We start from the raw sequence: 14882 nt of genomic DNA on the forward strand, positions 1-14882 counted from the left end.
TACATGAATATGAAGTATGAAAATACGAGTAATGATTGCTAAAAAGCAGTCAATAAAAGTAGATCAATAGATGATCCAGACACTGGGGTTAACACACAAAGATTTAACATTAACAAGTACAAATATGTCAACCACAATCTGGGAGAGATGCACTAAGTGGCTGAAAAGATGGAGAATTTCAAAAAAGGATTAGAATCTTTTAAAAAAGATCAACTAGACATTGTAAGTGAAAATACAGTACCTAAAATTAAACTCATTGAATACATTTGAGAGCAGACAGGGTACAGCAGAAGACAAGATTAGTGGACTGAAAGAAAAGACTAGAAAAAACAGACCTGAATCCAAGTCAACTGGACCAACCTACTTACATTTGGAGTCTCAAAAGGAGAGAGGTGGAGGGGAGGGTGAAGCAGAAGTTGTATTTGAAGAGCTCATGGCTGAGATTTTCCAAGACTGATGTCAGACTTCAATCCACTGATTCCAGAAGCTTTGTGGAGCCCCATTCAGTCTGTGTGAGAATAGAAGCCATTCCAGGGCTAGCGGGGGTGGTGGGGTAAATCAAGGACTCTGCTACACTCTCACTGGGATGACGAACAGTTCAAAACAGGTCCTTCCAGACTTTCCAGCCACCTAGCGTTCCTTTCTCTCTGCTCAGGTGTTAGACAATCACAGCAGGGAGGCAGTTCTTGAATAAGACCAGTGCCAAGGAGGAGACATGATGTGTAACACTAGACGCTCTTCACCATGAGATGCACCCTCCTTCCACCCCACAAAATCTTCAGAAGCAGACCAAGTTCTTACATGAGCTTTATCTTCTCCCCTCAGGTACCCATTCCCATCAAAGATAGAGAAGATCTCAGGAAAGTATAATCTCCCAGCAAAAGTAATGAGACTTCTTAGGAATACAACTTCTATAAAGAGAAAGACAACAGAATGAGAAAGAAATTCATGCTAGATGAAACAGAATCAATGGAACAAGGATTCCATTTATTCCATTAAAGCAGAACAAGAAGCTTTAAAAAGGCTGTTCAATCCCTTCTAAGAAATAAGGCCAGTGCGGAGGGAATATTGGGACGATGAAAGAACAAGAAGTTATACAGAAAAAAACCAAGGAGGTAGTTTCTTATTTACTTATTTATTTAAAAAATATCAGTAGCTGAGTTAAATGTGAAAATGAATTTAGCTTGAGATTAGTAAATAAAAAGACCAGTCTTAGGAATTCTCTAAAAGAAACAATGAAGATATGAAAAAGATTTTTCATAGTAGAAAGTCAAGCAATACAGAAGACTGAAGACGTTTTCAGACGTTAGGGTCCCAGAAGGGAGAAAACAATTAGGATGAGGGAGACAATATTTGAAAAATTATTGACCAAGAATTTCCCAGATTTGAGGAATATGTACAATCTCAATAAGCGGGGGAAAGAGCCAGCCACATCTCAACACACTACAGCGAAATTTATGGACATTAAGGAGATGAAATTATAGAACTTCCAATGAGAAAATAAACAGTAATTTTTAAAGGAACACCATTCAGATTGACACCATATTTATCAGTGACAAAACTGGATGCAGAAAGACGGTAGAGTGATAGTTTCCATATCAAAGGACCACAATCTTTAAACTCATAATTTTATACCCAGCTAAGCTATCATTTACACACTGGCAAAATAGGGATATTTTCAGACGCCTAAGGAAGTCCTCAGAAATTTTATTACACAAAGACTCTTTTGGAGACATTTTAAAAGAGCCCTATAGCAAGAAAAGAAATGAACTCTAGAATATTGGACCTCTGAGTGACGAAAGCACTTACTAAAGCAAGGACTAAGATTAAACAAACAAAAAAGTATATCTGTAATAAACTATAGTCAAAATTCTAGATGATACCCACATGCTATAGGGGAGGGGGGTTGGTGTAGGAGAGTCCAGAAAAGAGATAGATACTTACTGATAAATTTAAGAACTGATAAGGAGAATAAGCGTTACTATTAAAAAGAATGAGCAGCTGGGAATCTAAATTAGTTATTATTATTGCTTATTCTTATTAATTATTGTTTCCAATCCCTCTCCCCCAACCCCAAACCCTATTACCAGTTAAGTGCTAATCAATAAGGAATTGACTTCTGTAAAGGGTTCAAAGGAATTCATCTCTGAGGAGGTCTCCAGGCTCGGAGTAAGAAGAGACTGCTTGATTAAACTGCTACAGGCGCAGCAGGCTGATTGTGGGCTTCCTCCATCTCAAGCATTCAAGGGTTAGTTCCCCCGCTCGCTCTCATCTTCTGAAGCTTAAGTCAGCTACACCTTCCTCCTTCCTTCCGCCAGTAGCCGTGTCCTTACAACTCCGCCACCATGTTTGAGGCACGCCTGGTCCAGGGCTCCATCTTGAAGAAGGTGCTTGAGGCACTTAAGGACCTCATCAACGAGGCCTGCTGGGACATCAGCTCGAGTGGCGTGAACCTGCAGAGCATGGACTCGTCCCATGTCTCCTTGATGCAGCTCACCCTGCGCTCTGAGGGCTTCGGCAGGTACCGCTGCTACCGCAACTTGGCCATGGGCGTGAACCTCACCAGCATGTCCAAAATACTGAAATGTGCTGGCAATGAAGACATCATTACACTAAGGGCTGAAGATAACGTGGACGCCTTGGCACTAGTATTTGAAGCTCCGAATCAAGAAAAGGTTTCAGATTATGAATTGAAGTTAATGGATTTAGATTTTGGACAGCTTGGAATTCCAGAACAAGAGTACAGCTGTGTAGTAAAAATGCCTTCTGGTGAATTTGCACGTATATGCCGAGATCTCAGTCATATTGGAGATGCTGTTGTAATTTCCTGTGCAAAAAGATGGAGTGAAATTTTCTGCAAGTGGAGAACTTGGAAATGGAAATATTAAGTTGTCACAAACGAGGAATGTTGATAAAGAAGAAGAAGCTGTTACCATAGAGATGAATGAACCAGTTCAGCTAACTTTTGCGCTGAGGTACCTGAACTTCTTTACAAAAGCCACTCCACTCTCTCCTACAGTAACACTCAGTATGTCTGCAGATGTACCCCTCATCGTAGAGTATAAAATTGCTGATATGGGACATTTAAAGTACTATTTGGCTCCCAAGATTGAGGATGAACAAGGAGCTTAGACATTCTTAAAATTCAACAAGGAAATAAAACTAAGCTCTTTGAGAACTGCTTCTGAGATGCCAGCACATACTTAAGTCTCTTTTGTCTTTGTACCTCTGAGTACATATGTAGATACTGTTTTCTGTAAGTAACTTTTTTTCCCTCCATTCTCTACAATTTGTTCAAAGAGTAAAGTCCAAAGTCAAATCTGGTCTTGTTAACCTAGTAATACTTTGCCTCACCTAGGAATACTCCTTATAATTTTTATAAACAAAAGAGTTTTGACTCTAAATGCAGTTTTAAGTATTGTTTCCAATTTAAATAAAAGTCATTTGAATTTCAAGCATCACAGGACACTGCCTTCATTTGGACCCTGATGGTTGCAAGTATCCTAGAAAATTCACAATTCAAGCAGCTCATGTAAATGAGCTTATTTTTTCAGTCTAGAGCAGGTTGATATGACATTAGATATAGTGATTAAAAGTATTCCAGATACAGCAGGGGACAAAGTATTTTGGGGGATTCATTTGCCAAACTTATTTTGGTGTTATGACTTGAGCTCAAGAAATGAAAAGGGGAGAGTAGAACAAATATATACTATTTTGTCATTTTTGCTGGAAGAAACTAACACTTTACAGAAGCTTAATGTACCCAAAGTTCCGTCAGCTTTGTAAGACTCGCATTGTTACAGGGCAGTGTTTCATGAGCCCAGGCAGCCTTGTAGAGGAGCCTTGGAAGTTTTAGTAGATCTGATAGGTCCCAAGAATTATGTTTATGCAAAAATAATTTCTCTAGCATAAGTAGCCTTTTGTGGGGACTTATTCCCTTAAAGGATGAAGGTGGCTTAGATTCCATGGATGTTGGAGTCAACCAAGAAAGTGAAAAAGACCCAGCAGTAACTGTGCTCCAAGCCCACAAGTTGGCATATGCTGCATATTGAGAATTCCTTTATTGTAGTCCTTTTTGCTGGTGTATTTTGTGTTTGGTAGATTAAATGACAGATTTCTGTTGTACTTGCAGTGATGATAGAACTCACTGTATCCAGTAGGTAACTATTCATTACCTTCTGTGTGCCTGGGGTTGGAGAAGGATATTGACTGCAAAGGGGCCTGATGGAAACTTTTGGAGTGATGAAAATATTTTATCTATGTTGTGATGATGGCTCCAAGACTATATGCATTTGTCAAAACTAATCCAATTGTACTTTATCATATGTAAATTATATATTCATAAAGCTTGACATTTTAAAAAGTAAAAAAAAAAAAAAAGAAGAGACTGCTTGCAGTCCCAAGAAGAGGGGCTTTGCGGGACATGGAGACCCAATTCCTATGTCCCCACGTCCCGCAAAACTGGACTGCAAGACAGTTGTTGGAGGCAGAGCCTGGCCACACCATGAGGTCCCGGGGATGCCTGGCTCAGAGCTACAGACTCATATCATGTCTTCCTGCTTGCCGGGGATACAGACAGATCTGGTCTGGTCTGAATCAGCAGATGTACCCTCTGACACGGGCTGAGATGCTAACCGGATCTGCACCATGTGAGTTTCACTGAGTATCTGGGATGTGAGTGGCTGTGACAGCTCCGTGCTACCCAGACAAATTAGGCACAGTCCGTTCCTCAGGGGACCTAACGGTTTAATGGGGGACACAGATGTGCAGACATATTTCAGACACACACAGTGGCTAAAAGTGCAGGCTCAGGTGTCAGAAAGACTCAGGGTAAAGTCCTGGACCCACCACTCATTACCTATGTAGCTTTAGGCAAACTCATTTTTATTCTTGGACCTCAGCTTCCCCACCTGTAAAATGCAGATGAAATTAGCGGTACCAAGTGAAAAGAGCTCTCCTTAGGATTTAAACTGATGCATAGAAAGTACTGAGCACAGAACTTTCATCTAAAAGATTATTATCCTGTGGCAACTTGTACATTAAAACAGCAATTCTTATTTTTATAAACAAATTTTCGTTTTTAAAAAAATTTTTTTTGTGGGGGGCACCGTGCAGCACGTGGGATCTTAGTTCCCTGACCAAGGATCGAACCTGTGCCCCCTGCATTGGGAGTGAGGAGTCTTAACCCCTGGACCACCAGAGAAGTCTCAAAACAGTGACTCTTCAGAAAGAAGCAGCATGGGTCGTGCACAGTTTTGAGAACTCTATTCAGTCTATTGCTGTATAATTTACAAAGTCAACCAAATCTTTGCAGCAGGAGTAGCCACTTTGAATTTCAAGCATCACAGGACACTGCCTTCATTTGGACCCTGATGGTTGCAAGTATCCTAGAAAATTCACAATTCAAGCAGCTCATGTAAATGAGCTTATTTTTTCAGTCTAGAGCAGGTTGATATGACATTAGATATAGTGATTAAAAGTATTCCAGATACAGCAGGGGACAAAGTATTTTGGGGGATTCATTTGCCAAACTTATTTTGGTGTTATGACTTGAGCTCAAGAAATGAAAAGGGGAGAGTAGAACAAATATATACTATTTTGTCATTTTTGCTGGAAGAAACTAACACTTTACAGAAGCTTAATGTACCCAAAGTTCCGTCAGCTTTGTAAGACTCGCATTGTTACAGGGCAGTGTTTCATGAGCCCAGGCAGCCTTGTAGAGGAGCCTTGGAAGTTTTAGTAGATCTGATAGGTCCCAAGAATTATGTTTATGCAAAAATAATTTCTCTAGCATAAGTAGCCTTTTGTGGGGACTTATTCCCTTAAAGGATGAAGGTGGATGAAGGATGAAGAATGGAGACACAATGACAAAGACTTGTAGGGCCCCTGGGTTGGAGGAACAGGGCAATGGGAGTGGGCACCTCCAGTCCTCGGGGAAGGTGAGGAAGTGACCTGCACGATGGAGGCCAGGTTGGCCTGAGGCGTGTGCAAGAGGAGGACGAGCTTGACAGTCTGGCATGGGGAAGCACAGAGCACTTCCAAGGAGAGAGCCTTCCAGGGAAAGACGTGGCGAGCAGCGGCCCTTGGGAGAGAGCAGCCACGCCCACAGGGGGCAGGCAATGCAGATGAGGACCACGGCCCGTTCTCAAAGGATTTGGGTACCACTGGGGAAGCAGGGAGGAGGCTGGGTGTTAGCAGACAAAGGCATGGTCCGGTGTTCTGGTGCAGACTTGGGGACGGGAGACAGAACTCTGGGCAAGTAAGATGAGTGGGCTGGCCCCGAGAGTGGCCACGTGCAAGGAGGGGATGCACGATGGCCACATTCAGTGATCAGCCATGAGGGGGGAGGGGGCAGGGGGGAACAAGGGGAGTAATGCCTATGGCGTGAGGTCCCGCCCCAGCATCTCCACCTGCCTCCTAGGACGTGAGTGCCCGGTGTCCGAGAGCCTTCCTCTGGCCGATGCCAAGGTGAGGAAGCAAGGATCTGCCATCCAAGAAGCACACAGCGGGGGCTTGTTAATGCTTGCAAGTACTCCACGTTTTATTATAAAAATGCACTGAGAGCCATTTGCATAGTACTGACTTTTCATTGCTCAAAAATAGACAAGAGTAACTACCCAACAGTTGCTATAGATATGCTCTTACCAGTACTAGATTTTATTTTTAAAAATAATTGTCTTTATTGTGCTAGAAATAGTTGCTGTACATATTATATGCATTTTTAAAGTTGGCTTGCTTTGCCTTTCATGGACCCGATAAATAAAATTAATTCCATTTTTCACGATGAACTGAGTTAATTTGTTAGGCAAATAATTGAATGAATATTTCGCGTTTAATTGCCCAGAGCTCTTGGTAAGTGGCACCTCTGTCCCACCCTGAGGGCCCCGGAGGGCAAAGTCTGAGCCATTTCCACACTGTCACTGCAGGTGTAATATCTCGAGTCCCAAGGTGGTTAACTGGGCCCACGGGGGCACATGCCCCCCGGAGAGCTCGGCGTCAGATAAGGCTGTGAGTCTTGCGTAGACGGGGGCCCTGATGTGCTCTGTCTCCCTCCTGGGACCCAGAAGCGCTTCCAGTCCTTCAGATCAGAAGTCTCAGCCTGAGAGGCTGGTGCAGCCAGGCGGGAACATGGGTGTGGGGACCCACCGGGGGAGGACTCAGGGTCCTGCAGGACCCAGGACTGGAGATGCTGGGCAACTGAAGGGCACTCGGTCCACGAGCTGCACTGTGGCCACACCTGCTGGGAATGAAGGGCTCAGTCTCGGGCCAGAGGGAGGAGGAGAATGCTGGGCCCAGCAGGACAGGGACAGAGGAAGCCCACCTCCCCCTTGAGCCCAGAAGCTGTGGGCCGCCAGGAGTGGCTGATCAGGCAGGAAGCACAGCGGGAGGTGGTGGAGGCCAGGCAGTGGAGTAGGGGCCTGCTCCACGATCCCGAGGACCGTCCCCTTCAGGGAGAGTCTGGCAGAGACTGGGGGGGGCGGGATCAGGATCACTGCACCCCCAGCCCTGGATATGGCTCTGGAAAGAGCAGTTGAGGGCCTGGCTCCGGGCTGGCCACGCAGCACTGAAGCCTGGACGTACAAGGGGCGAGGGCTCCCTGGAGGAGGTGTGGGGATCTGGTGACCATCCTGCTGCCTGGCGGATGGAGGGAGAGTGTGCAGGAACAAGGCTGGTGTCACGAACAGCCTCACCCGTGCAGAATGGGACCAGACGATAAGGAGGAAAGTGGGGTCTTCAGTGCCAAGCCTGGCCTTGTTGACAAGTGACCCCATTAGAGCAAATACTTTCCCTCAGTGGACACACTCAGAGCGCAGCTAATCATCACGGGTCCCTTTGGGAAGAGGTACTCCCAGGCACAAACGCACAAAAAGGGCGATTTTCGAAAGCTGTTGGCTTCAGAGTGGAAGGTCTTCTCCATCCCAGGGCAGATGGACGGCAGGGAGGGGTTGGGCCCCTCTGGATGGAGCGGAGGTGCCCCCGCCAGCCCCGCGGTGCCTTCCTTCTCCTCTTTCTCTTCACTGACTTAATGGGGAGTCACTGCTTTGCTCCCTGTGGGGGTCGGGAGGTGTATGCATGTGTATGGGGGTGTGGGAGCCACGTGCATGGGAGGGAGGGGAGCATGTACCTGCAGGAGTGCCTGGGGCACGTTCGTGGGGTGTGCGTGCCCGTGGCGGGCGTGCTTAGGGCAGTGAGAAGCAGCAGAGCTGACAATGCCTCTTGAAGACGGTGCTTCCTTCGTCTGACTCCCAGGGCGGCGGGGGGAGGCATGGGGGTGGGGACTCTACTGCTTGCTCCGCCAGGGAGACGGACAGAGCTGTCGACACTGATTCTGTGAGCTGCGTCTACTCAACAGTTTCCAGGCCGAAGAGCATTTCAACCAAACTTTAATTGGAAATTAATTGAAGAGTACTGTTTCCAAAACCTTCTTGCAGCGAGATGGTATCCATCACATCTGTGTCATTAAGCTGTGGATGACTTTGGGGCCCTCATGCCCGGGATGGAGGCGCATGGAGCTGACCAGCCCTCACCCTGCTCTTCTCCTTGAGCCAGGCATCATGGTGATGTCCACCCACAGGTCAAAGGACCACTGCCCATCATGCCCTGGCCCAACACACAGCATTCTCAGTGAAGGTCGGTGAATGCACGAATGGATGAATGAACAGACAGAACAGATGAAGGGCTCCCCGGCTCACGTGTCTCCTGGGACAAGGCCCCCACCTCACTCCTTCTTCCGGGGTAGCCACGGGCCCTGGGGGAGGCGCCCAGGCCGATCAGCTGTTCTCATACCCGTGGGCGTCGTGACTCAAAATTGTCAAGGACCCCAAAGACTTCTTGGTGTGTGGTTATATCTGTTGATATTCACCTTACTACAGAGTAACACTGAGAATTTAATAGAATACCTATCAATTCATGTAGCAATAATAATAACCCCATTACATGTTAACATATTTTTATGAATAAAATAGCATATTTCTCCGCCAAAAAAATAATTTAGTGGAAAGAAAGGCATTGTTTTACCTTTTACAATTCTTTTTCACATCTGCTTTAAAGGAAAAGACAGCTGTTGCTCTATCTGCTTCCAAACTCCATCTTCTTGGAGATGTCATTTTGGTTGAACTTGAATGAAGGGCATCCGGCCTCACACAGACATGTCAGTGGCACACAGGGAGCGTTTGGTGGCTTTTCCAGATAACTGTGTGCATTCTGCTTTGATAATACACCCGACCTTGACAAGCGGTAGTTTCTTTTTTTTTTTTTTTTTTTTTTTTTTTGGTAATGCGCCACCAGGGAAGCCCGACAAGCGGTAGTTTCTTAAAGCTTCTTGGACTGCGGAATCCGAAACCTTATCAGTACTTAATAAAATGAACACTGTGTGCTCAGTTATATTAAAATTCATTGGTCCATCTTACACTTAGAGGGGATCTTTTACTCCGGCACGATTTACTGTCTGGGTACAGATTTACATTAATGTCACAATGGGTCACTTGGAAACTATTTCTTCACTGAGTTATGCAGATTTCTTGAATGTTGATACATTTCCTGGTACAACATTTAAGAAATCACATTCATTAATATCACCAACAATTCATCAGAGAAGTGCTGAAGAGCTGTCAAGCTCATGGTGCAGGCATATGTTTTCCAAAATTCTAATTTTCATTTGAAAAAGCTTGAACCTGATCACTGATGTCAAGTATTGTCAGTTGTTTTCCTTAAGTAACAGGCTCACTTCGTTCATTTTTGAGAAAATATCTGCCAAACACGCAGGTTGGAGTAACGTTGTGTGAGGACCTCGTCCGTGAGAAACGCGCACTGTCCAGCGAAGCAGGCGTTTTTCTCCAGCGTCCCATCATCTTCCGTGTGCAGCCCCCTTCTGTCACACAGACACTGAAAAAGTGGAAAAGAGGGTCAAGACTTCATAAAATTTTAAAATGTTATTTCTTATCAGGGGCATCCTTAAGTAAAACGTGTAGTTTTTAAAAGGTGACGAATCCAGGGGCTGTTTTCGCTGTCTGGGGCGGCTGCCGGGATCCGAGCTGAGGCTCTGTGGCTTCCCCATCATCACCTTCACACCACGAGGGCAAAAAGAGAAATGACTTCTAGCGCTACGATGGAAATAGTTTTGACCATGTGGACGCCTTGAAAGGGGGTCTCGGAGCCCCAGAGATGCATGGACCGTGCCTCGAGGGGCACTGCTTTTGAGTTCACAGGTCTTAGTGCCTCTCAGAGCCAATGGATTGTGTCTTTCAATTTTTGCACAGGCAGTGGAGACGTCTGCTCCCGTCATTTCTCTCCTGCGTCGCTGCCGGGACACTTACTTAGAGATGGACGAGTGTCCGTGATCATCATCACTGCCGCACAGCAAGCTCCGGACACGTTTGCGCCCTTGAAGCCCCGCCCACAGAGGACCTCATCTTCCGCCGCAGCGTTTGTCCCTGAGTCCTATGGCTGGGTGCGTGCCCTGTGGTCCAGCCCTCACAGGCCGGGGCCCCGCGTGTCCTCTCCAGCTGCCGTGGTCCACAGTGCCCACTCCCGGGCATCTGGGACAGGGTGCCACTCTCACCGCCGAGTAGAGTGGGCATGTTTGTTTCCATAGAAGTTAATGTTTTGTTTTGTTTTTAGTAAGTATCTGACAGTTTAATTTTGAAGAATTCTGCAAATGAAATGCTCCAAAACATAACATCTAAGAAATGACTGAAAACACGGGGACGCTTTCATGGTGTCTTGCACACAATGCCTCATTCCTCATGTGAATGAAGCAGGAACCTGTCCCCTGGCGAGGTCCTCCTGCAGGTGGGCAGGGGCTGCTGGGTGTGGCTGGGTGGGAGGTCCACGGGAAGCCGGGTCCTGCTCCCGGGAGGCCAAGGCCAGGGCTCTTCTCTGCTGTCTGTTCACTACCGCTCTGCTTATCTTTTTTCTTTTGCCCTCCCCAGGTAGGTGGGGAGTTTCTTGCCTTTTGGGAGGTCTGAGGTCTTCTGCCAGCGTTCAGTGGGTGTTCTGTAGTTGTTCCACATGTAGATGTATTCCTGACGTATCTGTGGGGAGGAAGGTGATCTCCGGGTCTCACTCTTCCGCCATCTTCCTCTAATCTGCCGCTCTGCTTAGAAAAATACATGCCCGCGTGCACCGTGTCTGGCCATCAGTTGGGCCTGGGCGATGCTGTCGGCCATGTCTAGTTTCCTCCTCACGGACAGCTTCCCAGGGAACAGGAGGAAGAGAAGTTTCCAGGCCTCTGACCTCCCCCCACCCGACTCAGCCCTCCCTCACCCATGGCGGCTTCCCCTCCCAGTTGCTGCCCCCATGCAAGCTGGGAGGTCCCCAGATGGCCTGTTTGCCCTTCTTCCCCTTGGGCCAGTTCAGCCTGCCTGCTGGGTTGTAAATAGAAGAAACGTGAATCCTCCCATCTCCCAGTGGTCCTGCAGCCCCATCGGAGCAGGGAGCCTGTTCAGTCCACAGTCGGACCAGACCCCTTTGTACCTGGGACCACCTGTGAGTGGCTGGAGCGGTGGCGGGTGGACACAGGGGTCTTCTGGCCCCTTTCGGGCAGAGGAGCACCTTGAAGGTGCATGCATGGCAGGAAACATGTTTCAGCATGTGTTGCCTCTCCCCCGGGTCCAGGGACTGGTGTTCCCGAGAGGACGAGAGGCTGGGTTGGAGCAGCCGTCTCCAGGGAAGTTTGAAGGGTGGCTTTGGCCTCACAGGCGAGCAAGTGTCCCCAGGGCTCCAAGGTCCTGGTGTTGGATTGGAAATCGCACGTGGCTTTGCCATCTGCTGTCTGTCACCTGGTTTACTCCACAGGCCATTGGAGAGCTGGGGGCTTCCCCTCCCCAGGGAGCCCTGTCTCTTCCTCCAGGCCAAAGTTCAGGTCACCTTTGCCCAAAACGCAGGAACCCTGGGGCCCCGCTAATGAGGCGATGGAGGGCTTCTGCTTTGTGCCACCTAAGCTGCAGTGAGGGGCTTCAGACGTTCAGCAAGATTCTCTCCAGATTTGAGGTGTGTGTGTGTGTGTGTGTGTGTGTGTGTGTGTGTGGGTGTGTGTGTGTGTGTGTGTGGGTGTGTGTGTGTGTGTGTGTGTGTGTGTGTGTGAGCACGCGTGTGCATGTGTGTGTGGGGAGCATGCACAGCGGGGTGTGCGTGTGGGAGGGTGCGTGCGGAAGCCTGGAATACGGCAACTCTGTCCACTCTTGTCTTCCCCACCTACACGGTTTAAAGAAGTTGCTTAAGCACATAGCCTGTGTCAACATGCAGCTGTGGGCAGGGTGTGCAGGCTGACACCTCGATGACCAGATTTTTCCTGGGCCAGGAAACTACCTTGATCCTACAACCTCTTCTGGGGCCTCATGTTGGACGGGTTTGGTGAGAAGTAACTTAAACTCAACAGATGCCCAAGTGCTGGAGAATGCCCAAGCCCGTGGGCTTCCCAGGAGCTCCGATGGCTGCAGTTAAGAAGGATGAAGTAATTCGGGCCGTGCAGGGGCCCAGCCGCGGCTCATCACTGGAACCCCCAAAGCCTCCTCCTTCTATTTCTCCTGATTAGGGGGCAGGGGTGAAGGGAGTGCCCAGGGTCTGAGGGAAGAGAATGCCCAGCTCTGGGGAGCTCCCTCCCCTGTCAGCCCTGCAGGGACTGTTCCCAGAGCTGCCCCAGAGCTGGGCATGTCTTCCTGAGAAGTACACGCAAAAACAACCCTCCAGCCAGGCCTGGCTTCCAGAGATGCCTGGGAAGCAAGCCCATTTCATACAGAGAGGATAACAGTGACCCTGGTGACAGGGTGGGAGGACGACCATTTGGGTCTTAACAACCTGGCAACAATACAGTTATGGTTTTTTTTTTTTTTAAAGTTAAAGGGCCCTGCAGTGCAAGAGCGTTCCCTTTTCTCCACACCCTCTTCAGCATTTGTTGTTTCTAGGTTTTTTGATGATGGCCATTCTGACTGGTGTGAGATGATATCTCATTGTAGTTTTGATTTGCATTTCTCTAATGATTAATGATGTTGAGCATCCTTTCATGTGCTTCTTGGCAGTCTGTATATCTTCTTTGGAGAAATGTCTATTTAGGTCTTCTGCCCATTTTTGGATTGGGTTGTTTGTTTTTTTGTTATTGAGCTGCATTAGCTGCTTATAAATTTTGGAGATTAATCCTTTGTCAGTTGCTTCATTTGCAAATATTTTCTCGCATTCTGAGGGTTGTCTTTTGGTCTCGTTTATGGTTTCCTTTGCTGTGCAAAAGCTTTGCAGTTTCATTAGGTCCCATTTGTTTATTTTTGTTTTTATTTCCATTACTCTAGGAGGTGGGTCAAAAAGGATCTTGCTGTGATTTATGTCATAGAGTGTTCTGCCTGTGTTTTCCTCTAAGAGTTTGATAGTGTCTGGCCTTACATTTAGGTCTTTAATCCATTTTGAGCTTATTTTTGTGTATGGTGTTAGGGAGTGATCTAATCTCATACTTTTACATGTACCTGTCCAGTAGGGAGGGTGGGAGGGAGGCAGACGCAAGAGGGAAGAGATATGGGAACATATGTATATGTATAACTGATTCACTTTGTTATAAAACAGAAACTAACACACCATTGTAAAGCAATTATACTGCAATAAAGATGTAAAAATTAAAAAGAAAAGATAAAGGGCCCTGAGCAGTAACTGACAGGGCTGTTTTTGGAACATACAAGCTATTTTTACTCTACCCAAAAGAAATAGAAATTCTCTTTCTTCTGAACAAATGCCATTGTTCTGTTTCCATGGACCTCCATGGATATATGATTGTGCTTAAGTCCATTTTTCTGTACCCCCCAAACTCCCACCCACTATCCCTGGGTCCTGAAGGGGGCGGGAGGAGGCGCCTCATTGGCCAAGACACCAGAGTACAGTCAGAGGATCGGGTTGGTACCCACGGCCTCCTCATTCATCAACACGCCGGGGTCGGCTTCCTCATCTGCACAGCGGGAATGCCAACAAGCATCTGTTAGAAGGTCGCTGCAAGGTTTCACCAGGACAGATGCTTCCTTAGCCATGCAGGCTCCCAAGAGCCAGGGCTTGTGCCCCTCTGCTGATACTGACTGATAGCCACCTTCGCAAAACTTGACTTCAAAAGTTAATGAATTTCAAAGAGTTAATAAACAAAATTCTCTCGATGTCAATTTTTTCTCCCACCCATAAATTGGTCTCACGTCTTTCTGTGACTCCTGCTGCAGCTTTGCCGGCCCCAGAAATGTCAGCCTCCAGCCAGTGTGGAAACCTGCAGAAGCCCCTGCCCAGGTACTGCTCATTGCTTCCACGTGTGGGGACTGTCACTGGTGTGGAAGGGGCCTCTCCATGGTGGAAGAGGCCCTGGCTAGCTGGAAGGGGAATGACATAAGCCATCAGACCACACACACCCCTTGGGTGGCTTGATTCCTACCTTCTCTGCCGCACTCATCAGTGGAAGCCCCGAAACCAGGGGTGGGAGGCATCCTGTGCATCCAGAGCTAAAGCCTCAGGGAGCAGTAGAGTCCCCCCACCTCCCGCGTGGCTGGGAACAGGGTGCAGGTTGGTGAGAGCTTGTGTGTGTGTGTGTGTGTGTGACAGGACCTGACTTTGGTGGGAAGGAGAGAATGACTTCAAACGCATGCCAGAGACGCCTCCTTCGATAATTCGGCACCTCTGAGCAGGGCCAGAGAATGGAACAGATGCAGACAAGACAGGATGTCTCCATGCAGGATGTGCCAGGCTGCTGGGCATGGTCCTGGCTGTCCCACGGTGCCGCTCTCCTGGAGGGAGCAGAGCCTCACAGGTAGAACCAGTTGGCTGTCCTTCAAAGAAAGACTTTTTCCACCCCAAGGCAAACCCGAGAATGGAGAGGGGGAAGGATGTGGGAGGCAAGAGGGATGAACTCAATCTGGTTAGAGAGA

At 47.5% G+C, this 14882-nt stretch overlaps 1 pseudogene; it reads left to right on the top strand.

Moving 5' to 3' along the window:
- Positions 1-2345: 2345 nt before the first annotated feature.
- Positions 2346-3132, top strand: LOC112411913 (proliferating cell nuclear antigen pseudogene; annotated as a pseudogene).
- Positions 3133-14882: the final 11750 nt, after the last annotated feature.

Source organism: Neophocaena asiaeorientalis, unplaced genomic scaffold (genome assembly GCF_003031525.2).
Source record: "Neophocaena asiaeorientalis asiaeorientalis breed wild unplaced genomic scaffold, Neophocaena_asiaeorientalis_V1.1 scaffold185, whole genome shotgun sequence".
NCBI classification, from domain to species: Eukaryota; Metazoa; Chordata; class Mammalia; order Artiodactyla; family Phocoenidae; genus Neophocaena; species Neophocaena asiaeorientalis.